The sequence below is a fragment of the Haliotis cracherodii genome, unplaced genomic scaffold, assembly GCF_022045235.1.
Source record: "Haliotis cracherodii isolate W230 unplaced genomic scaffold, xgHalCrac1.p SCAF_12, whole genome shotgun sequence".
Taxonomy (NCBI): Eukaryota; Metazoa; Mollusca; class Gastropoda; order Lepetellida; family Haliotidae; genus Haliotis; species Haliotis cracherodii.
In genome coordinates this window covers 41,547,257-41,573,121 of record NW_027266267.1, presented here as the reverse complement: position 1 = coordinate 41,573,121, position 25,865 = coordinate 41,547,257, and the positions used below count along the sequence as shown (strand labels likewise).

Genomic DNA, 25,865 nt, shown 5'->3' with positions numbered 1-25,865 from the left:
TTTGGCATTTGTAGATACCCCAAAGGTCTGTCAAGCATACTTAGCACCACTAAGAAGTTCAAAGTAAGCAGTCAGTTTTATCCTCAAAGAGTTGTGACTCATAATAAAACTACAAACATTTGGGTTCTGTATTGTTTCCACAGGGTATGATTGGACAAAATCCAATGCATATTGAAACAGTTTCCCCCCCCCCCAATGAAGCCTGGCTTCACGTACAGCAGTGGTAGAAATCCTGGGGATGTATCCATCACTTGTCAGTATTCATTCACATCAACATCATTCACCCATACAACTGTGGCTGGTTCTGTTTGGCTGCCAGGGTAAAGGAATAAGTTGGTAGCTGTGTATTGATCTGCATGATTCATGGCTAGTGATAGTTTTTTAACACAGGACATGGGGAACTGTGGCTGTTTCCCGTTCCAGTCTACAGGACACAACACAGCCAGGTCTAATTTACCTTGTTGGAAAAATTGGATGACTTTTCAAAAGAGAAGAGTATGTGCCCAAACCTTTTGTGTCTACTCGCCCAAACTTGACTCAACCTCTTAGCATCCTTTTTCACACATTTTAGTGTTAATATATGGCCTATTATTATCAGAGCTTACTAAACTGCTCTGAATTCTACTGGACTAGACTTTTACTGATGTTTTCAAATTCATCATAATATAGATGAACATACCATAAAAAGTTGACAAATAATAAAATGTTCCAATACTATCTGCCCCAAATAGAATCACTGATCTCTTCAAACAGTTGTGTTGGCGCGACGGAAAAAGTTATGAAAATGAAAAACATAATTATTACTAGATAGACACAAAAAAAATTTATGGATAACAACTTCTTTAATACTGTGAAAAGCGACAGTATTAAAGAAGTTGTTATCCATAAAAAAATTGTGTCTATCTTGTCATCCGTCAACTTCTAAGTAATGCCTATCAAACAAAATAATTATTACTGCATGCCTTGAATGAAATAACAAAATTTATTATTTGTCCATTTTTTATAATATCTGCAGTAACACCTTGTAGGTTAGAGACATATTGTATTTGTAAAACGAAGACCATTCATGTGTGACTGGTATGAATGACTTAATGTTTCATGCCACACTGTTCATGTATTATTGCTGTGCAGTAACACCTGTGGAGACAGGACAAAGGGGGCAAATATGTCTATTATCCTGCCATGCTACATTGACCGGACATTATGAAGCGTATCAAATATTCACTGCAACTGACGAGGTCAGGGTGGAGAGACAGAAGTACAGGTGATCTCTCTAAATCAATATTTCACTCGAGGCATGTTCGGGAACAAAGGGGTTCTTTGATTCCATAAAACCATCTGAATTTATCAATTAAATATTAAGCTGGACCTGAAAGATGTTCCTAATCCATCAGGGATCTTACTAACTAGACCTGAACTTTGAAGTTCTATGGCATCTTATTTCACAAAAATTGTATAGATTAAACGCTGAACAAAGAGTTTTTGTCACTAAAAAGCAATTTTAGTCTATCAAGTTTGATTTGAAAATAACACACCATTATGAAAAAAATATTCTCTCGTTGAAGGGGCACTTAGCTACGACCAATTGCCAGTCCCAGCAAGTCATTTGAACCAACTTTGTGTGCATACCAACCTGGCGGTCACTTACTACCTTCATACACAGATACACTGTCTAAGTTTCACATGGGGCAGGAAATATATCACCAGACTGGAAATAGTTACCAGATCTTTGAGCACAGTCCTTTTTATGGCGTGTTTATATTTATGTTTACATTGTTATCCAGGTACAGTTCAGCAGTATTCCGGTCAAGTGCATGCACATTAGCTGCTGGGGAACATCACAGATAAACAGATATATATAAGTGAAAGAGTCAAGTAGACTAACATATACATATATTTCACAGTCTTGGTGCAGGACAAAGCTCAAAGGTAATTTCACACATTGGTAAACCAACAAGCATGGGCATGGTATTCACAGACCAAGGATGATATTCAAGGTAGATCTTGTCCACTGAAACTGGCAGCTAAGTGAGTATGATTTAAAAACACTTTGAACAGTATTATAAATTTTCATTTATATCACACCATGTCAGTATTCCAGTTATATTACAGCATGTCAGTATTCCAGTTATATTACAGCATGTCAGTATTCCAGTTATATCACAGCATGTCAGTATTCCAGTTATATCACAGCATGTCAGTATTCCAGTTATATCACAGCATGTCAGTATTCCAGTTATAGTACAGCATGTCAGTATTCCACTTATATTACAGCATGTCAGTATTCCAGTTATATTACAGCATGTCAGTATTCCAGATATATCACAGCATGTCAGTATTCCAGATATGTCACAGCATGCCGGCTTAATGAGAGCGTGAAGTGATGACATTTATTACTTTGGTGAAACCCCCGAGCGGGCTGACAAACCAAGAACAGAACAGAGTTAATCTCAACTCTGTGAGCCAAGCACTGACTACTGTACCACCCCTGCCCAAATTAACCTATAGGTGATACTGTGTTCAAACTGACCATATCCCTGGGCTTTAGACATGTCTGGTTAACATGGCAAACATTACAAACCACCATGGACAAGATACTGATATACTGTCACTGGAAGCTTCGTAATTGCATTATATCTTCATGACAAATGTTGGACAAAATCCAGTTATGTTGCCATGTTTCTTTGTCTCTGAAACAGATCCTGATGTGAACATATCTGAAATTACCAAGTACAAGCTTATTTTCCCAAATTGTGGGAGTTTGATGTCAAATATTGACAGATTTCATGACGATAGTTTGCAAACTGAGAAGCAGTATTTTATCATTAATAAAACATAAATCAAAGACATTTGTCCAAGTTGCCGTGTTTCATGTGAGTCTGGGGAGGCCTCCCAGAAGTAAGGCTGGTCATAAAACCGACTGACCATTCATTATATGCCCCAGTCAAAGTGACCGTTCAGCATAACTGGGTGATAAAGCAGAGCCTGAGTTATTACACGCCGGGTCATGAATCACCCCAATAAATGCCACGGACAGAAGATAAAAAGATTGAAAGGCTGTGACTGACACCGACTTGATCAGAAAACCAGTTTCTTTCCCAAATATATTTCTTCTGAAAAGACACAAAATCTACAATCAACAGAAATGAGAAATTACTACCATAACAAGACCATAAACTAAATTGACCAATCATAATGTAAATTCAGACTTGACCAACCAGAATGAATATGTTCAATCTGACCAATCAGAATGGTAATAACGGAGTTGACCGTTGGCAATCAGGACCTCCCAATCAGCTGTGTGACCAATCTTCCCTAAGGACTGCAGTGATTACATTACGGCCAGGTCTGGTTGTAATGTTGGCATGTGCGAAATGAACAATCCGGCAATCTACTGATTGCTCATCCTGGGATTTACTAAACTGGACAAGTTAGAATTAACAGTGTAATGACAGTGTGGTTCTGACCTAAGCCAGGGAGCTGCCAGGGAAATCTGCTGCAACTGTCTTAAAGCAGGGGCTGTAAAGCCAGTGTTAGAAATTGGCAGTAGTCCTGTAGTCCTTGCCAAACTGCCCAATAGTTAAGGTATCATAATGTAGTAGAAACTTACCAGTTTTTAAGGAAAAAATATAAAAAAATGTTTTTCACTAATTGTGCAACTTATTTTATGACATTTTAGTGTTTAAAGTGATGCTTGTTACCAGTCTTTAAATTTATTTACGACAAAGATCAATTTGCTTTGCTTCAGAAACAAATTTTTAATAAACACAGCTGAAGAAAGACCAAGCAAACCTGGATTTTTTATGAGGTGCAATGGCAGTGGTATGTACTCCATCTCATCAGGGCATAATTTTAATGCATGAGAGACGACAACAATATTGCCCCCTCCCATGATGCTGTGGTACTGTACCCCCTGACCCCCCAAGTGCTGTTATTCCTGGAGAACGGTTGAGATACTATCTCCACTCCAGTGCTTCAAACCTACTCCATCTTAATATTTTTAACTACACACTAGAAACACAAAGGAGGGGAAGTCCACCACAATGACGCCAACACTTTCTATGGCCAGTGGCTGTTATTATGTACTTCACAAGACCTTGCAAGGGTGCCATTGTTCATATATCCACCAGTATCTGACAGTGCCATGTTATGTGTGGGAAGAGTGCAGCATTTCAGATTGGTCCAAATTATAGCTACTGGTATATCGATTTTAAAAATGTCAGAGCTCTAAAATAATATGTCAATGAGGAAACCTAATGGGTACATTATTACAGACACCTAATAGTCATGTTTGTTTGATGTTACTAATAAAGCTGCACGCAACAGCATCACGATTTGAAAAATAGGGCCATAAAGTTCAAATAAGCAGAAAAAAGGACCCCACTTGCATTTGTATGGTTTAATATTATTAAACCTTGAAATTAAACATCAAAGCAATGCATAAACGTCGAAAATTGGACATCAACACTAAAAAAGTACCTCGAAATTTAGATGTTCCATAATGGCGTGCAACAAACTTATCAGTGACATCCGTCGGAGCCACATTTCAGCGAACACATACTTTGTATCTACTTTGGTAACTATACATTACATTTACTAATGAAAGCATTTAATTCAAGTTGTTGTATGAGGGGTAAGACCCCCCCCCCCCCCCCCCCCCAAATGGCGTTTGAAAAACTTAGAAGCAGTTACTTAATGAATTGAGCTCGTGCACATCCCTTACCAAAATGGTGGAAGGTGGCATAATGCATTCTTGCCAACTAATGTTCCAGCATCAACTAATGATTGATTGGTTGGTTGGTTGGTTGGTTGGTTGGTTGGTTGGTTTAGTGAATGTTCAGTGCAGTAGCAATATTGCAGCTATATCACACAACCATTGGTTGATAGCATGAACAACATGGTCGGGCACCACAACTGTGGACTAATTCATCCTTTTGTACTGAAAGAAAAGTCCATGGATGTGTAGTAATCCTGTCCTCCTGATAGGCAAGTCTAGATTTGTGGACAGTACAGGATGCCAGTCTCTTATAGGGACAACTTGTTCTTATTATTTATATGATCAATAAATTATGATTCAAATGAAAAATCATTGCCTTAGAGACTTGTGCAAGTCTAACAATTAAGGTGAAATTATGAATCATGAATAAATCATGTTCTGTAGAATTGTCCTGGACATGTTTTCAGAGCAACTGCTCATCAACATACAAAAACAATGCATTTCTGTTATGATGAACTGCTGAGTGAGAGATGGGGCCATCTCGGTGGCGACGTGTTGATGCAAATTTCCCCATCCACGATGTGTCACGGCAGCCTGAAACAAAACTCAGGGCTCCCCACTGGATCAGCCAATGAAAATTGCTTGTACACATGCGTTACCCTGACATGTACAGCGTGCCGCCACCGATGTCCTGGGAGCAGACCAGAGACCAGGTATTCAATTACAGAGTGACAATCAGGTCCTAATTGAGAACTTTGTCAGAGTCACATCAAAAGATTAGATCCTGGCATCAGCGACGCTCTGCCTGGGTCCGCTATCAGTGACAACACCGCAGCCAAAGCCCACAGCTCCTGCTCCTCTCCACACACATTCCACACAGCCGGTATTCACCAATTACATTCTAATTATGGACCATTCATTTGGCATTTTTTACAATGAAATAACTTAAATCAGTGAATCATTTTGAAAGTAATTGTTCTTAATTTACTTAAATTTCCGGGATTCCAGGAAGCTTTGATCAACATCTAAAAGCTCCAAAATGACACAACTTCTGCCTTACAGTGGTCATAAACACACTTCAAATGATTTATAACAATTTTCCTGCTTTGACTGGCAGTGAAGAGATTTCGAAATGAGCACCTCCCAGTCCTAATGTTTCTTCAGCACTTCGCAAAATCCATCAGTAAAAACAATTTCCACATGCTTGGAGAGAGTGAAATATTTGCTTTAAGCCAAAATACCACATTAGTTAAGACAGATCCACATCTTCAGCTAATGCCAATTAACTCCCAACTTGTTATGGGGAGGAAGCAAGACTCGCGCCTGTAATTGAACAGATTAACCCCTTCAAGCCCCAGCACAGGAACACCTTCTTCAGGGGAGATCAGGCACAGCACTGTGTTCACTTAAGAATTTACCTCCACACGTTTTTGCATTTATAGACGCAGAAACTTAAAAAAGGTGTGCACACTTTGCGTAAATCCGTGGTGGATTTACACAGTATGCATGCCGGTTTTTATGTTTGTAATTCCATGAAGGGAAAACAATACTGCAGTCAATTCTTAATTGAACTAAACAAACAGGATGCTGACAAATACGGAAAAGAGTTTACATCCACTGGTAAATATTAAGGGATTTTAAATGATAATTGCCAGCACTGAAACGTCATGGATTCGGTGATAACTTTGTAAAATGTCCTAAGCTCTGGTGAAAGCAGTCCCTGCTCAATGTTTAGCTATACAAATTTTAACAATGTCTTTGTGAGCGGTAAAACATGAAATCTAAACATGTGGCATTTATGGGGTTAACTGAAGTATGGAACTAGGGAACATCCCATTTGTTCATAAATTTAACAAAAATAAAGAGAATGGAAATATATACTTAGATGCTGACAGATTACTCCATTCTCCAATATAGCTGTACTGAATATGTCTTCATACTGGAGGAGTTACATGTTTCCTACTCTGCCTCAGCCAAGTCTTGTAAATATAAGACCTATTAACAAAGACCTGTCAGCATTAGAAATTGGCACTGGTCCTGCAGTCCTTGCCAACTGTCCAATAGTTTAAAAGGTATCATGAGGACTAGTAGAAATTTGCCATTTATAAGGGTTTTGCTATAGGTTATCATTATAAGGACTTGTGGATTAAAACTTTTAGTTTCGATCCTGCATGTCCACAATGTGATCTCAGTTTTTGGAAAATGTTGCTTTTGTACAGTTGGGAAATACTGTCATGGTAACTATTTCTTATTTTAAGAATGTGATTAATTTCACAGCCCTGTTTGTCATCACTGTGCAAGGACCCAAGACTCCCTATAATGTAGAACACGGCCCTGTTTGTCATCACTGCTCAAGCACCCCAGACTCCCTATAATGTAGAACACGGCCCTGTTTGTCATCACTGTGCAAGGACCAAAGACTCCCTATAATGTAGAACACGGCCCTGTTTGTCACCACTGTCCAAGGACCCAAGACTCCCAATAATGTAGAACACGGCCCTGTTTGTCATCACTGCTCAAGGACCCCAGACTCCCTATAATGTAGAACACGGCCCTGTTTGTCATCACTGCTCAAGGACCCCAGACTCCCTATAATGTAGAACACAGACCTGTTTGTCATCACTGCTCAAGTTTACAGTGTTCGAAATAAGTGTCAAAATTAGCAGTCCTTGTCATAACTGCAATATTGAAACGTCAAAAATGTAGGAGGTCCCTCAATTCAAATACTATAGGAACCCTCTTACTTTCAAACTGTGAGTGAGTTGGATTTTAGGCCACTTTTAGCAATAAACCAGCGGGACAGCAGAAATTGGGCCTTTGGCATGACAAGCGAGGGCTTCAACCACAAGGCTTCCTCACTGCCCCTTTGAACAGCGAGTTTACATAGGACGGGATGAGCCTGCCGCTCTGCTGCTTGTATAACTGAGCCTGTGATTTCCATTCAAAGTGGGGCGAGATATTGCCTGTAAAAGACATTATCGAGGCTGGTGTTGCTAGTTTCAGATTAGCTGTCCATTCCTCATCAGGCTGGATTGTTGCAGGACCTGACCACATGATAGTCAGGCTCCTGGCGACGCCCATCAGGGTTCATCTCCATTAACTTCATACAGTCATAAACCATTCAACGCAGCAAGCCCCGGAACCTGCATTTCATAAAACAGCAGGGGTGCAAAACATAGAGGAAGTGGGAGATGGTCAAGACTAATTGAAACAGACTCCACACAGTGCAGATGCCACTGAGAAGTGCATTACTTGTGCCTGACTGGCCCTGCTGTGAGTGTGGAGGAAGTGTATCGTGTGCAGTACATCATGGCTGATGTTGGGTACAGTGTAGCCAGCAGGAACACCTGGTCAACTTGTCTACCTGGTGGGGAGGTTCCCTGATTAGAATTGGTCCCCAGCATCCTATGCTTGCTTTAAGACGTGGTGGACCCGTGAATATCCGGGTTAGTATAGGTCTTCAGCAACCCATGCTTGCCATAAACGGCGACCATGCTTGTTGTAAGAGGTGACTAACGGGATCGGGTGGTCAGGCTCGCTGACTTGGTTGATGCATGTCATCGTATCCCAATTGTGTGGATCGATGCTCATTACGTCAATCACTGGATTGTCTGGTCCAGATTCAATTATTTACAAACCGCCATCATACAGCTGGAATATTGGGGAGTGTGTCGTAAAACAACAAACAAATAAACAAATTCAAGAGGTGACTGAACGACAAGTTCAGTGACTTGACTGCATGTTATCATACCCCAGTGGTGTAGAGCGTTGCTCATAATATTTATCTCGTTTGTCCGGGCCAAGGGTGGTTTTACAGCCTTTTGTCATACAGCTGGAAATGTGCGGCATTGAAAAGAATAAAACAAACAAACTATAGGTGGACTGATAACCTGGTATACCTTGGACAGAGAGAGACCAATCTCAGATGCTTCCTCCACTGTGGCCACACTGGACACGACAGACCAATCTCGGACACCTCTCCATAGTGGGCATGACTGACACATTTCAGACACCTCATCCTCTGTCTACTGGTTGGCTCAGATATATATATATATATATCATATTCATATATCATTGAACTTTATTGTTACATCAAAGTAAATGTAAAAAGCCAAAGAGATTCAGAGACTTTTATCCTTCAAACTTCCTGCCATTTCTTGTCATATATGTCATGTGTATGCTCCTTCAATAGACCTGTACGTTGAGGTGATCACTTCTCCTTGTGCAGCCATCTGGAGATGAGAAGCAACACGAAGGTCTGAAGAAGGAAATTGCTTTCTGCTTTCTGTGCCGTGTTGGAGAGTCAGGTAATCTCTGCCTGGATGAGCCGCACACAGAGCTTGGATTGCATGGCGAGATGACCACATCATAACACTGGGGGGAATGACATTAAAACCTCTATCTGAGGATACACATCTCTGTGCTTTATTGGAAGTTGCTCCCAGCCTCAGAGGGAGGGAATTATATACTCCTACATTATCACAATCTGCAACCATAGCCATTACTCTGAAGCTTGCTTCTAGTAAAGGATGTAGTGTATCTTTTTCCATATACTAAACTTAAAGTATACTGAAAAAATAACGAGGTACATGTTCAAGAATCTGCTTAATGAGTGAGTGAGTGAGTTGGGTTTAACGCCGCTTTAAACAGTATTCCAGTATTCCATATCACAGCGTGTCAGCTTAATGTGGGAGGAGACCCGAAGTGATGCAGGTCTTAGACGTTTACCACTTCGGTGAAACTCACGAGCACAAGTATGGTGCTGACAAACCTAGAAACATGATTGGGGCGAACCGGGATTCGAACCCACAATCATAGGTTTCTGGCGTGTCCAAGGGACGCAACTCTGCACAGCGAATCGCGGCGCCTTAGACGACAGGGCCACCCGTGCCCCCTCTGCTTAATGAACTGTCCACAAATGTGATATGGGAACCAAACCAAACCTCCTGTACGTAGAAGGATGTGATGACGTCCCACAGATGCCATCCTTACCTTGTCAGCTTGCCGACATGGTTAACCCCTCTGGTCATGTGGACAAGGCGTCCAAAAACTTAATGGCTGCAATGATGTACATAGATGGAAAGCTTCAAAAAAGAACTGTTGGTTATGGGTTAAAATCCAAGATTCACACTAATAATGATACATTATGGTGCAGCATCATATGCTCAGGGATCTCCCACATTGGTAGATTTGCATGGCCTGAATCACCAACATGAGGCCTTGGCTAAACTGACTGAGGCCAACACGAGGCCTTGGCTAAACTGACTGAGGCCAACACGAGGGCTTGGCTAAACTGACTGAGGCAAACACGAGGCCTTGGCTAAACTGACTGAGGCCAACACGAGGGCTTGGCTAAACTGACTGAGGCCAACACGAGGCCTTGGCTAAACTGACACTACCATGAGCCCAACATGGAGAACTGACTGACAACCTTGACTTGAAGCCCTGTTAACAGGTAATTGCAGCAGCTACACAATGTTTCATCACAGCCCGGGATCTCATCAATGGAAGCATGCCAGGGAACACCACTTTATCTTCTCCACTCACAATGACTGATCTGAAGAACAAAGACTCTCCTGTTCCTAGAACTAGGTCCATGGTGTCACAGTGAGGCTGGCTATAACTGATGATGGTTAACCCTACAGAGCCTGCTCAGGACTTGCTTTGCTCCTTCATTAGTCCTTGCCCATGACTGTGGAATATATTTAGTTTATGAAAAAAAAATCTAGAAACACATACAAAAGCAAGTCTAGCAAGCTCTAGCTAGCTCTATTCCACAGAGAAAATTATTTTTTTTATTTTTAGAGTCAAGAAGGGTATTGTGTAATATAAGATAGACTAAATGTTAGTCTACTCCTACATGTACAGCTTGCAATGGAGTGTATATGATTGTATGCAACCTTAGCAATGTTCAGTAACATCAGGGGCGGTGGGGTAGCCTAGTGGTTATACAGTGTTCGCTCTTCACGCCGAAGACCCAGGTTCAATTCCCCACATCGGTACAATGTGTCCATTTCTGGTGTTCCCTGCCATGATATTGCTGAAAGCAGTGTAAAACCATACTCACTCACTCACTCATTCACTAAGCAACATTACAAGGACTGAAAGGGCTGAAGATGTTCCCTCACACATTCTGACATTAAGTGAATAGGTAAACAACCACTCTACTTTTGGTGGATGTTGACACAAGGGCTGGGACACGTCCAAATTTACTACCCTGGTAGCTGACCCCTTATCACACAACCCTACCAAGGTAGCTGACCCCCTATCACACAACTACACCCAGGTAGCTGACCCTCTATGTCATTAAACAATACATCACAGGGCTGGGAAGGAGCAGCCCTGCTGGCTACAAATTTACTACCCAGGTAGCCCCTATCACACAACCCTACCCGGGTAGCTGACCCCCTATCACACAACCCTACCCGGGTAGCTGACCCCCTATCACACAACCCTACCTGGGTAGATGACCCCCTATCACACAACCCTACCCAGGTAGCTGACCCCCTATGTCATTAAACAATACAAAACAGGGCTGGGAAGGAGCAGCCCTGCTGGCCTTATACAAATTTGTTGTTAAATCTACCCTTGCGAGGGCATTCTCTCTGAACAATACCGAGCTACCCATTCCTCTTCTCCACGCTCTGCAACACATATTCCAGGTTCACTTAACAACCTCAGCGTACTTAACCAATATCTTGTCTCAAGTGCCTCATTATATTCCTACCATTCTACCACAACATCCCCAAGCTGGTGATTATTTGAAAACATACATAAAAGAAGCATTAAACATAAAGACTTACACTAGGTGGAGTATTTGGTAACATGCTACATCCATCACCGAGCCAGCGCTGACAGACTCCTTCCTTGTGTGGCTCCCAGTGAGTGGTGGACTCCGTCACAACACCCACTCTCAGACTGTGTTGGTACCAAGAATCTGCTTGTTGTAGTTTGTTTGTTGTTTAACGCCGCACTCAGCAATATTTCAGCTATATGACAGCGGTCGGTAAAAATCATCGAGTCTGGATTAGACAATCCAGTGATTGATATCATGAGCATCGATATTCATAATTGGGATACGATGACATGCATCAACCAAGTCAGCCAGCCTGACCACCTGATCCCATTAGTAGCCTCTTAAAACAAGCATAGTTACCTTTTACCGCAAGTATGAGTTTCTGAAGACCTATTCTAACCCGCAACTGTTTGTTGTAAGAGTTGACTAAAGTTAGTGTCTTGGCTGATTACATGTCATGCTGACCCAATGGCCATGGCTGCTGCTCATGCTTTCAATCACTGGTTTCCCTGGTCCTAACAGGTTATTTACAGGCCACTGCGATACAACTTGAATATTGCTGACTATTGCATAAACAACATTCACTCACTCACTGCCAACAAAAGCACGTCTTAATTTGTTGATTCAATGCATACCCATTTTTACCCTACCTCATCATACAGAGTGAGTGAGTGAGTGAGTTTCAAGCCGCTTTCAGCAATATTCCAGTAATATCAAGACAGGGGACACCAGAAATGGACTTCACACATTGTACCAAGTCTTTGACGTGACAGTTTTACCCCACCGACTTCAGTTGTACATAGTAGACATTCTGATTCCTGTTATGGAAAAGGCACTGGGGAAGGTTCAGTTGTCATCATTAAGATAAGCCTCTGCTTATTGTGCTTCTGCACAACACATCTTCATGATGCAACACTGCAGGTTTTTGCTCTTTTCTGTGGAAGATATCTGCAGTCACCGTGAAGTGCAAGTGCTGGAAGAAAGTCAAGGTGGAATTCCCTTGGCAAGCACCTAGTTCTTTCACAGCATCTGTGTGAATAGATCCCAGGGTTGGGGGACGTTCTGATCAACTATTTCAGTCACCAGGCAGACATATCTAGTGTAGGATGAGGTGAGCCATGGCTGAGGGATGCACTGGTGTCAGTAATCAGGGTACAAGGTCACGCTGAGCCAGCCAGACCACAGTTCAATGACCAGACCACAGTTCAATGACCAGACCACAGACCACAGTTCACTGACCAGACCACATGTCAATGACCAGACCACAGACCACAATTCAATGACCAGACCACATGTCAATGACTAGACATAGTTCACTGACTAGACCACAGTTCAATGACCAGACCACAGACCACAGTTAACTGACTAGACCACAGTTCACTGACTAGGCCACAGTTCTATGAGTGAGTGAGTATGGTTTTACGCCGCTTTTAGCAATATGCATGCAATATCATGGCGTGGGACACCAGAAATGGGATTCACAAATTGTACCCATGTTGGGAATTGAACCCGGGTCTTTGGCATGACGAGTGAAGGCTTTAACCACCAGGGTACCCGACCGCCCCCACAGTTCAATGACCAGACAACAGTTCACTGACTAGACCACAATTCGCTGACCAGACAACAGTTCAATAACCTGACCACAGTTCACAGACCACAGTTCACTGACCACAGACCACTGACCACAGACCACAGACCACAGTTCACTGACCACAGACCACAGACCACAGTTCACAGACCACAGACCACAGTTCACAGACCACAGACCACAGACCACAGTTCAAAGACCACAGACCACAGTTCACTCAGTAAGGCATGGCTGTGTACTCGCTACACATTAGACAAGATGAGTATATCCAGACTGTCCATTGGACATGTGTTGTGTAACATAGCTGTTTGGGGAAAAAACAAGTAGTCCACTTTTTCCACCTGTCTCTGACTGGTGGTAGCCATGGACAGTCTTATTAGCCATGTGATACAAGGTTTGACAAAGTTGCTTGTGACCTGTCCCTAACATCACACATTCAACGACTTATACATAGTCTCCTTCAGTATTATAACAGTTTTTCAACACAAAATTCACAATTGGTTCTTTTATAGATTTATGTAATTCAGCTTTGATGATGATGGTGGGGATGTAGCTTATTCATAAGCTAAAGGTGGAGCCAATATCATACTTTTATTCAGCTAATTACAGAAAGCTTCCTTTACAAAAGGATAAAGGGGGCTAAATGTGAGTAGTATTTCCTCTATTACACTATTGGTCAATAATGACCACATTCCATGAAGCGATGCTAATATTCACTCCCTTGGGACAGTGATAATCAATTTATTACATGTCCATCTGGCAAGGCGGGCTGTCCTATACAGTAATTGGCTTAGTTTTATGTGTGGAACTGATTACAGTAGTGTACAGCCATATTACCCCTTGGCCCATAGGACATGCTTGGTCAGTGGTGTGGTAATCCTGTTATGGTGTAATAAGGCCATATCACCCCCTATCCAAGTGTTGTGACTAGGCACCAGCCAAAACAAGGCTAGTAATCCTGTTAAAGTGTGGTATGGCTGTATCACCCACCCAGCCCATGTGTTTGGACAACGTGGCGGTCCCCTTGACCAATACAGGAAACAGTCACATGATAGGCCATGTTCGAGCTGGAGGCCCAGACAAGCTCATTCAGTGAATAGACCCATGAAGATCCGGGGTAGAATAGGTCTTCAGCAACCCATTCCTGCCATAAAAGGGAACTATGCTTGTCATAAGAAGCGACGAACAGGATCGGGTGGTCAGGTTCGTTGACTTGGTTGATGCATATCATCGTATCCCAATTGCAGGGATCAATGTTCATGATGCCAATCACTGGATTGTCTGGTCCAGGCTCAATTATATAAAGACTGCTGTCAAAAAGCTGGAATATTGCTGAGTGTGGCGTTAAAGAAGAAACAAATCATACAGTGGATAGACATAAAGGGTAATCATTCAGCTACATCCTCCTCTGCCCACCCGTCATGAAGACCCGGGTTTGATTCCGAAGCCCATGTGAATCCGATTTCTGGTGTCCCCCACCGTGATATTGCTGGAATATTGCTAAAAGCAGTGTATAATCAAACTCACTCACTTACTCATTCACTCGCTCCTCATCTCGCCCATCTGAACGCTTGGTCAGAAGGGTGTTAATCCTGTTATAGTGTAGCATGGTTGTATTCCCTTCTGTCCATGTGTTATGACTTGTCTGTGGTCATGTGTTAATCCTGTTATACCAGCATATCCTGACACAGCAGGGATATAATGCTATTAGCCGGGGACCATGCTGGTGACAAATTACATCAATCATGGCAGTCGATACAGGGAGTCACCATGCCTGGTAGGGAATTAGTGAGTGAGTGAGTGAGTGTGTTTATCACCACTTGAGAAGTATTTCAGGTATACAAAAGTAATGTGCTAAAAAAAACATGCGACTCAATTTGGTGAACCATTAAGCATTGGTTTGTTACTGACAGACCGAACATAATTATTTGAAGGAAGAAACAGCTCCGGGTTGCAAATGGATGACTTTGACACGGTGCCCATGAACAACGTACATTTGAAGATGTCTGGTGTATTGACAATCAACTAGTTCCAACTGATCTAAAACATGACAGCAAAACTTGTGGGTGTGTTCGCAGCAATTAGAAACCGTTCCCACCGTCTACACACTGCAATATCCAGAACAACTGTCTACTGCATTACACAGAACATGGCTGCACATGGAACAAGGTCGATACAATTCCTCTAATACACCTATCACTCATCCCCCATACAATTCCCAGGACAAGCCATGTTCCACAATAAGTCATCTATGGGCTGTAACCATCACAAGTCCAGGGTTCACTCTGAGAGTTTTCTGACATGGGCCCTTAATGTGAAAGTTTCAAATATTCCAGAAATATGCCCATACAGCACAATGTTAAAATTCCAAATTGTGTTTGAAAATGTGAAAATATTTTAGATTTAGGGTCTAGAAGCACAAGGCCTTCTCTTCAGGGTCGATATAAGTATAGGAAAGTATAGGAATTAAGACCTTCACTACAGGGTCTATCACAAGCCTGTGTTAAAGTATAGGAGTTACAACTCTTCTAAAGCTTCATCGTAAGTCTATGTTAAAGGACAGGAATCTATCCACAGGGCCAGCCCAGTGTTCTTTTCTTTGACCTGACATTTACCACGCATTGTCTATCAGTGATCAGTACAGTGATGCTAATTAGGCTAATCATACATTATTGACCTGTGGTGTGCTGGGCGATAGGTGTGATGTCAGGCACGCCAGGGCTGGTCCCCGGGGACACACGCCACACTTGTGTGGGTAGAGCCAGCAGGGATAGCCCTGGGTTAATTGCTGTTGCTTGCCCTATCCCATCCATGCTTCCTCCAAATGGATCTACTGTTGATACAGTGGCTTTACACCTGGGGCAGACTTCAATTCTGGGACTGACTACATGTCCTGACAGAAGACCCACGTAAGATCAATAGGTACTGATGTATGAATATATTTAAACACAATATTCTTTTATTTTATTTTTTCTTCAGAGAGCATTGATCTACAACATGGGGACAACCTTTGCTGACTGATGTCTCTAAGTCAATAATTATTAGTTTAAATCATAATGTCTAGATTATATAAATAACAACAAGTTGTCCCTATATGAGACTGGCGTCCTGTCTGCTTATCTAGACTTGCCTACTTTTAAGATAGAATTACTACACATACATGGACTTATCCTTCAGGGCAGCCTTGAAGCAGAGAGAGTTGGAGTCTGTGTAAAGACAGAGACAATAGACAGTGTTAGATTGGTCGGTTGGTTTGTTGTTTAATGCCGCAGACTCAGCAATATTACAGCTATATGATGGCAGTCTGTAAATAATCGAGTCTGGACCAGACAATCGAGTGGTTGATATCATGAGCATCAATCCACGCAATTGTGATTGATGACATGCATTACCCAAGTCAGCGAGCCTGACCACCCGATCCCATTAGTCGCCTCTTACGACACGCATAGTCGCCTTTTACGGCAAGCATGGGTTGCTGAAGACCTATTCTACTCCGGATCTTCACGGGTCGACAGTGTTAGAAACAGGGAGGGAGGGGGTCCATGGGTTTGCTGCTCACGAATTTGAATATAAGGACCCCTAAATATTTGATTTTTAAATTAGGGTCATAACAAGGAACCCTTGACATTCAAGCTAAATTTCAAACAATGACTGACTGAGATAGATGTCAGGTGCTTTGACTTGACTTGGTCATGTATTAAATAGTAATGGTAATTATATGTTTTTCATTGTTATACACCAGCATTATTGATGCAAGGTGTGGTTCAGTGCCACTGTCACTATTTCAACTAGTCACCCCTGTATTGCCATCAGCTCAAAGTCAACTGCAGTGCACAGATAGTTGATCAATCTTTACACCCCAATAAAGACATAATGATTACTATCAAGATCACATCAGACATATTCCCTTCCACATGTCTTAATGTTGCTCTTTGATTCCTCCCTCATTCTGATTCTACAGATAAGGCCCCCTTATCCCATGTCAGGATGACCCAGCCAATCAAAGTGCTGGCATTATTTATACCCCCAGGGAGGTATTTACTTATACCAGCTGAAGGAGGCCAGGGACTCCTTGCTACAGGATGCTACCTGCAAGTCCTGCGGGGTGTATCAGATACAGTGCACTGTCAGGATGATCAGGACTCCAGTAATAGCTGCTACACTGTATCTCCCATGTAACCCAAGACCGGGAAATACCATATTCCACATAATAAGCGCCAAGGGCGCTCTCAAAATTAGTAACAGGGGGCTCTTATTAGAATAATATTTTGGTGAAAAACAACAGAGTTGAAAGATCGTAAATTTTGTGGTTTATGCTGACAGCCTGAAATGTTTACAGGGGTACAAACTAACATTTTTAGTCCACTAGTCCTTATCATGAGAACATATAGCAAAACCCTTAAAAATGGCAAATTTCTACTAGTCCTTATGATACCTTAACTATTGGGCAGTTTGGCAAGGACTACAGGAGTAGTGCCAATTTCTAACGCTGGTTTATATATGACATATTTTTTTCCAGAATTTAACTTCCCATAATTAAGGATGCATATAACACATGTATTATACACGAATAAATAAGTCTTGTGTACATTGATCAATCAGAAGGGGTGCTAATTCGGATTGTTCACTAGCCAATATACTAGCAAATATCGCTGATGGCGCTTATTAGAGCAGTGCGCTTATTACGTCGAATATGGCATGACTTTACAGTTTCCAAATTACAACCTAAGAAGCATCTTCCTTCAGACATGATGTCTGAGACGAGCACTAGTGACCCTGTGTGATATACACCTGCTGCTGCTGCCATGAACATGGACCCAAAAATATCACATGGGTTTCTGGTAACTTGATCATTTCTCATCATCATAATTAACTGTGCCACTGAAATTATTTTCACTGAAACTATCTGAAACTAGTCCTGAAGAACACTCATCACAACTAAGATAGATGATATTACCGTATTCGACGTAATAAGCGCCCTGCTCTAATAAGCGTCCACGGCGATATTTGCTAGTATATCGGCTAGTGAACAATACCAATTAGCACCCCTTCCAATTGATCAATGTTCACAAGACTTATCTATTCACGTATAATACGCACTAGTGTGTTATATCCACCATTGATTATGGGCATTTAAATTCTGGAAAAATGTATCTCTCATATATAAACATTTCAGGCTGTCAGCATAAACCCACGAAATCGATCTTTCAACTCTGTCTTTTTCACCAAAATAATATTCTAATAACAGCCCCCTATTTCTAATTTTGAGAGCGCCGTGGGCGCTTATTACATCGAATACGGTATTTGATATTTGGACCAATATCTGTCACCAGGCTGATCCACAGAGCCAAAGAGCCATACAGAGTCTTACATCTTGTACATTGTGTAAGATTGTATAGCTCCGGCTAAAAAGATCAATAATCAGAATTATTGCCAGTGGGGAGAAATATTAACGATTATCGATATGAAACTGTTGCCATCGATAATATCTCAAATAAACTATTATGATGAAATAAAGGTTAGATTTACCGAAACAGACTTGTCATTGTCAAGAATGTCAATTGTCGAAGATGGAAAGCAACAGTTTTTGTTATATCTCAAACATCCACAAAGTAATCCCTGCATAAATGTGTCACTGCTCACCAGTGGCATGAAATCAGCGTTAGAAATTGGCACTAGTCCTGTAGTCCTTACCAAACTGCCCAAAAGTAAAGGTATCCTAAGGACTAGTAGAAATTGGCCCATTTTAAGTGTTTTGCTATATGTTATCATCATAAGGACTAGTGGACAAAAACTGTTAGTTTCTAACCCTGGAAATATGTTGATTTGTTTCAGGACCTTCATATATATTTGCTTAAAGTTACTTCTCCGCTATTTATCGATATTTGATCGATATTTAGTTAGCGATTATGGATCCCTATGATCTGTATCGATAGCCAGCCCTAAGAGGGTATACTTCTCTAGTGAAGCAGCTTCTGCAACCTTGCATCAGTGGCTCACCAAGCTGGTCATCAGGCTGGAGACACTGGAAGAGTTTGTCCCTAATCACAAACCAGTACCGACCCTAGGAGCCAGCCCTTAGAGGGTATACTTCTCAGTGAAGCAGCTCCTGCAACCTTGCATCAGTGGCTCACCAAGCTGGTCATCAGGCTGGAGATACTGGAAGAGTTTGTCCCTAATCACAAACCGGTACCAACCCTAGGAGCCAGCCCATCGGATCAATAGGAATGCTGTATGTTACATACACAGAGAAATGATTAACACCAGCCAAACTAACACCATCTGCAAATACCAAAGCCTCCTTTTAGAGGGCTTTCTGAAACATCAGTCTACTTCCAGTCAGCTGGCATTTCCTTGATTCTATCACTCAGACAATCCAGCAGTAGAAACTAACATTTTTTGTCCACAAGCCATTATGATGATAACATATAGCAAAACACTTTAAATAGCAAATTTCTACCAGTCCTTGTGATACCTTAAAGATTAGGCAGTTTGCAAGGACTACAGGACTAGCGCCAATTTCTAACACTGCAACCAGGGCTCCTCAACTCACTACCCTAGATCCTCTTCTTGGTGCTCTTTAACAAGTGACCTCCGTGTCCTCTTTATGGTACATTATTACAGGACTTAAAGAGATGCCCTTAACATTCTGTCTCCATGAGTAATGCTGGTCTGGTTGTGAAACCTCTACCTCCAGTAGTCCGCAATTTAAGCGCTAGTTCCAAGGCTGGTTATCCTGTGTCCTCAGTCCCTTCATGCACATGGAGTTTACAACGTGGTTCTGATCATGGTGGGTGAGATTGTCTTTTAGGCAGCTTTGATCAGTATTTCAGTTACATGATGGTGTGTCAGCTTCAAATGAGAGGATGGCCTTAGAGATTCCAGTCTTCCCACTTTTGAGAAATACCCGAGAAAGGTATAGTTCCGACAACCAAGACACATTATCAGTGTGAATCGGCATACAGGACACTTTTTATAGACAGCAACTTCATGCTTCTTCATCAGGTGAAATTTCATGTATTCAAGTTCTTCCAACTTCTTAATAGCCTATTAAAGACTTCAGAGTGAATCAGGGATTTGAACTCACCATCCCACAAAGGTTTCTGGCATGCCTAACGAAGCAGTTTTGCACAGCAAATTTCTATGTTTTAGACGACCAGGCAGCTCACCCTCCTAAACATACGAAAACCATAATGTTTGAATGATAAATCTACAATAAACCCTCATCCCCGAGTTACTTCTAGGGTTTCAGAAAACAGAACGGCACAGTGGTGAAATATCTCATCACACAGTGGTGTTAGGTTCAAATCCCACAAGTTGTAAAGCCTGTTTTAAATATCACAACCATTACAAAATCCAATCTAAAACCCTATGAAAACAGATTACAACAGGCTGTGAGAGCCTTCTCAAGCCGGTATTGATGGTTGTTTGTGAAGCCCACATCTTCAGAAGGTGAAACTGACAGTTGCTTGTGCAATCCCACATCTCCAGGCCGCCATCCACCCACCTTATCTGTATCACATAACACTAACAGACTGAAATTAGATTGGATTTCAAACCTGTTGGAACTAAATTTCAATCATCCCCTACAATCAATAATTCAGAATTTTGATCAGGGAAGGCTGTGAATTATAATCTCCTTCATCAAATGGTTATTGACCTGAAAAAGCAACAGTGTAAATTGTCAAGTTGTCATGGAAACTGGATAATCAAGGAATGAAGCAAACTTTCTCATCAGCGCTCAGTGAAGAGGTAATAATGTGTGTTTCAGTATTGATGGAATCTGGGCAAGTACCTGTCAGGGGAACCTGACACGGACACTTCTTGCCCACATAACAGCTGATCAGCAGTTGCCTGGCCCTGCCTGATGTGCATTCCCACCAACATTACATCTGTTTGTTTGTTTGTTTGTTTGTTGTTAAATGCTGCTCTCAGCAATATTCCAGCTATATGATGGCGGTCTGTAAATAATAGTCTGGACCAGACAATCCAGTGATTGGCATCATGAGCATCATGACCAATTGGGATACAATGACATGCATCAACCAAGTCAGCGAGCCTGACCACCTGATTCCGTTATAGCCTCTTACAACAAGTGTAGTCAGACTTTTACGGCAAGCATGGGTTTCTGAAGATCTATTCTATCCCGGATCTTCACGGGTCACACTGGATAACACTGACACATTAAAATTACTCACTGAAGCCAAATGTGTAGATCGTTGCTCATGATGTCAGTCACTGGATTGTCTGGTCCAGACTCGATTTTTTACAGATTATTTACTGACCGCAATCACATAGCTGTCCATCTTGGACAACAAACTCATGACTGAAGCCAAATGTGTAGATCGATGCTCATGATGTCAGTCACTGGATTGTCTGGTCCAGACTCGATTATTTACAGATTTTTTACTGACCGCAATCACATAACTATCCATCTTGGACAACAACCTCATGACTGAAGCCAAATGTGTAGATCGATGCCCATGATGTCAGTCACTGGATTGTCTGGTCCGGACTAGATTATTTACAGACCGCAATCAGCTGTCCATCTTGGACAACAACCTCAAGGGTGTTTACCCCCATGTCCTGCCTCTGAGTGACTGACATCCTCCCTCCACAGTGAGACACAGCTGAGGGGATATAACACCAGCAAAGCAGGGTTCCACAGCTTGACCATGTGTGAGGAATCAAACCAATCATCAGGAAGCACAGTACCTACAGGGCCAAACCACCCCGTCATTAGTCACGGAAACAATGCAAGGTTAAGATCCACTGAATCCAGGGAAATGGGGGGGTCAGTTCAGACAGCCGACACAGGAACTGGACAAACAAACAAGAAGACATGAACAGTCTGTCCCCAGGTGGCCCCCATCTGAGTCAACCACCACCACCACACAGACACCACTATCAAATTCTCAGACTTCAAGTAAAATACATGGACTGTCTGAAGGTGATTATTGTTTTAACAGGCATAACAGTGTCAGCTTGCAGAGGACAAAAGTTCAGCTAACAATGACATTGTGAGAAAAATAGGAAAAGTTTTATGAAATTATGGGGGACCTTTTTGATCTCTGAATAAAAGACTTGATGACTGATTCTCTATGTTCAACTCAATCCTCCTTCAGTCTTTCAGTCTTAGATTCCTTTCAGGGTACACAGTGCGTATTGGTGTATTCTTAAACCAGAGAAACAGTTTTAGTCTACTAGTCCTTACAATGACAACATATAGCAGAGCCCTAAAGAATAGCAAAATTTCTACTTGTCCTTATGATACCTTAACTATTGGGCAGTTTCTCAAGGACTTTAGGACTAGCGCCAATTTCTTATGCTGGATAACTTTTTCAAAATGCAATTTGTAATACACCTTCCGAGTTTTGGAAGCTGGGAGTTTCGAAATTAGTCTTTTTAATTTTGGGTTTGGGATTGCTTATCTCACAGAGATGTTTGGCAAAGACTACAGTACTAGTACCGATTTCTAGCGCTGTTATTTATATTATTTATGTAAGTCCAGCAGTCCCTCAGTGGTGCCACCCGTGAAGATCCGGGGTAGAATAGGTCTTCGGCAACCCATGCTTATCGTAAAAGGTGACTAACGGGTTGATGCATGTCATTGATCTCAATTGCATGGATCGATGCTCATGATATCAATCACTGGATTGTCTAGTCCAGACTCAATTATTTACAGACCGCCGTCATATAGCTGGAATATTGCTGAGTGCGGCGTTAAACAACAAACAAACTACAACAAACAGGTTCTTGGTACCAACACAGTCTGAGAGTAGGTGTTGTGAGGGTTGTACCAACCCTCAGTGGTACATTTTCTTTCAAAGCTTCCCTTATTCCTTGAAAGTGAAACCAACTTACCAATGACCTTTCCAAAGCATTGAACACACTACAGCAATCAGAAAGTTTGGGCTGATTGGTTCTAATTAAGCACTCTCCACAATATAATGGTTAATGTGTCCCAGCCTCAGACATCTGGCTATACCACAACATGCAACTCATTCAGCTCTGCAGCAGTGTGCTTTTCATGTAGTGGTTAACCTCCATATTCCATGTAAACTGGTGATGGAAAATAAGGGAACCTAAAAATATTGACGAGTCAGCAAAATACTTCACATGGAAAAAGTAAATCACTGAGTGCAAGACAAGCAATATAACTATCTGGTGCATGTGCCACTCAATCTCTTGTTTCTTTTGGGCACCAATATTAAACTTCACTTCAATCACAATCTGTTCCCTTCTTTCCTCCTATCAGTATATGACGGACCTGTCCTAGGTTTGTGATTGGCTGGAATTCAGATGAAAGTTGTAGATACACTAGCTAGCAAGTGTTTATTCATTTTATGTCACCCACCAGAAGAAAACTTTGCAGAAAATGTGTCCAAATGTTTGATGCCATGTATCTCTGTAATAAATATGAATTGAAGCTTATCAATTGTATTTCTGTGGTCCTAAGATACTGTAGTTTTAAAAAAGAATAAGAAGTCAAAATGTCATTTTTCACCCATAAACCTTATGTCATAGTTGGTCATATATGATGTGGGTTACAACCAATTCCATAGAAAGCATATATGACACCATTAGCAGATGACTTTGGCGCCTGACACATCTGGTATCGCCAAGCTACCAATTATTGGTCATAACATAAAAATGATAATGCTTCAGAACCAATTCCTTGTAAAGACTATTTTATCACCAGTGGATGCAGTTCGCCAGGCACACAGAGATTTGTGTTTACTCAAAACTCACTAATACATCCCAAACTACTTTCAGATTGGTTTATAACCTACCAAAACACTCGTAAAAACTGGTCCTGATTTATTGAAGTGGTTTGCCAAACAGTTTCGTAGTCACTGAAGACCCATCACAACAAACCCCATTTCAGACTAAACCTGATATACAAAAGCAAGAAAACATGCTGCCAGCGCTGGCGACTGTCCAAATGTTTCCTTCTCTATCTCACAGAGCTGAAGAGTGCACTCACTCCATGCACACACACACACACACACACACACACACACACACAGACACACACACACACACACACACACACACACACACACACACACACACACACACACACACACACACACACACACACACACACACACACACAAAAACACAACACACACACACACACACACACAACACACACACCGAAATATACAGTGCTTTGTAAAAAGTACTCTATCATTTAAGATCGTCTTTCTGCTTATCACAGCATTCTGCAACAAGGGGTCTCAGCCTTCAGGCTCACCAAATATGGGGGCTGAGTTTCAGAGGTAGATACAGGTTTATCATCACACTCACTGCCACAGTTACAATCAATATAGAGGAGTTATCACACAGTAAGTGAATACAAGAAAAGCTAGGGTTCATAACGCTGTAGTCCTGCACCAGGAATGGAATATATGTGTGTTATGAAACCAAAACCAATCTAGATCATAAGAGAGCAAGACCAGGTAGCTCTGGATCAGCATCAGGAAAAACTATATTTAAGAGGAGTGAAATGTACTGTGTTATAAAAGATTTCATAGACCATATGTTAGTCTGACAACACTCATTCAGAGGTGCACATGAATAGTGTACACAGAGACACACTCAAGGCATAACTGTCAGCTATCAGATGATACACATGGTTCTATGTTGGTCCTTGAGGTGTATTTCGACAAAGGGTATTCAAATCTTGAGAATCTCGAACTCTCCCAGACAAATTCTGCAGTAAAATTAGCAACATTCTGTGGTGAAATAACCACAATTCCTAGGCTAAAATAGAAACAATCTTAAAGATATAACCATTTCCTCCCTCAAAAATAATACACTCACTTTTTTTCATCAAAATTATTAATCTCCTGCAAAGGCAAATCCTGCTATTCTGCAATTCTGAGATTTAAGAACTTTCAAATTGTTTTTGACACTTTGACAGTGACCATGACAGTTCAGGAGAAACTGGACAATTTCAGACATGATATCCTCCTTGAAACAGAGTCATTTGGCAGTCCTAGCAAGTCCCATACAAGTCATTCAAACTCCATTTATTCGTCTGTACAACTCAAATGTTAGGCTGCATATATCAATCCTGCATACCATGATAACACTTAGTACAGTGAGACGATGTCTGATACAAATAATTTATTACAACATCTAGACCTGTACTGATATTGGTCTGCACCCTTTGCAGTCCCTCTTCATTCATGGAGGTAGGAAAGCACTTAAAAACTGAATTATTCCTCATTTTCTCAGCAACACCATCAACACAAGCTGTTCATCCTCCAGGACACAGCACGGCACAGCTGGATGATACACCCTCTTTAAATCACTGAAAGCTAAACACCCTAATGATCACCGTTTTGACTCTAATTGAATGGTACCTGATCCAACACAAGACATCAATACCTGGGAAACACAACTTCAGCCTCTCCCCGATCTAGATTTCCAGAATAGCCTTGCTCCAAGGTTTCACTGACAGATAAGTCCATGGATGTGTAGTAATTCTATTCTCCAAATAGGCAAGTCTAGATATGTGGACCCAGTCTCTTATTGGGACAACTTATTCTTATTATTTACATAATCTAGAACTTATGATTTAAACTAATAATTATTGTCTTAAAGACTTGTGCAAGTCTACATGGGGGACTAACATGTACATATCGTTCCATGACTCTGTAAATCAGCTGATGGTGGCAGGAACTGCCTGGATTCGTCCCATGTTCCATGGTTGTGGATTTAATAGGGCTGGAATGAGTTGCCCGGTGATTACT

At 41.6% G+C, this 25,865-nt stretch overlaps 1 protein-coding gene across 8 annotated transcripts in view; it reads right to left on the bottom strand.

The window, feature by feature from the left end:
- The window catches only part of LOC139458423 (rho GTPase-activating protein 32-like), a 178,535-nt gene that overhangs the window by 127,462 nt on the left and 25,208 nt on the right, over window positions 1-25,865 (bottom strand). The window lies entirely within an intron of this gene.